We start from the raw sequence: 738 nt of genomic DNA, 5'->3' as shown, positions 1-738 counted from the left end.
TAGAAAAGGAGGGAGTGAGCACATTGGACAATTGATAGGCACTGCAGCAACCAAATACTTTTTCTTATAATAATAGCAACTTCATGATAAGATTAGTATGACGAAATATGTATTCATAATGTGTGAGACAATCATTTACCATAATCTCATTATCATTCAGCTAATACCAGTAAGTCTATACGATATCAGCTTGATGAACATATAATTTCTACAGTTATCAACAATTGGTAGTGGCAGTGGGAGTAGGACTCGTAGACTTAATAACGGCTATTTGTATTGATATTGATTTTGAAATTCTTGGTCAAAGGTGAATATATATCTGTGAAATGATATGCACATTTGGATACTTTCCTGAGAGGACACCGTATTAGTACAGGATAAAAATGTTAGAGACATGAGAGATTGACCCACAGAAGTGTAAAAAACAAGTGAAGTAGGAGAGGCTGTGGTTGCAATATGCAAAATAATTGAAGTTAGGCACACCCATGATTCGTAGACGATGATTCTTATACGTTCTATTATTATATATCAAGAAGCAAGAAAAGTTAAATGTTTATGACGTAAAGTATGACTTCGTATTGAGACTAGTCCATTTTATTTTATTTTAATTTATTAAAGGTTAAAGGGTCCTGCGATTCATGTTAAACTACGAGGCATTATAAAACAGAGGTGACAGCTTGAAACACAGTTATCTAAATGAATGATAAAGATATTTATGCATTCTTAGTATGAGAGTAT

The 738-nt window shown here is 32.8% G+C and overlaps 1 protein-coding gene across 1 annotated transcript in view; it reads left to right on the top strand.

Moving 5' to 3' along the window:
• The window catches only part of LOC119588703 (mucin-2-like), a gene marked incomplete at its 5' end in the record, with an annotated part of 20,991 nt that overhangs the window by 3,675 nt on the left and 16,578 nt on the right, over positions 1 to 738 (top strand).

Source organism: Penaeus monodon, chromosome 24, assembly GCF_015228065.2.
Source record: "Penaeus monodon isolate SGIC_2016 chromosome 24, NSTDA_Pmon_1, whole genome shotgun sequence".
In the NCBI taxonomy this organism is placed as follows: domain Eukaryota; kingdom Metazoa; phylum Arthropoda; class Malacostraca; order Decapoda; family Penaeidae; genus Penaeus; species Penaeus monodon.
The sequence above is the reverse complement of the archived record's forward strand: the minus strand, read 5'-3'. Positions and strand labels throughout refer to the sequence as shown.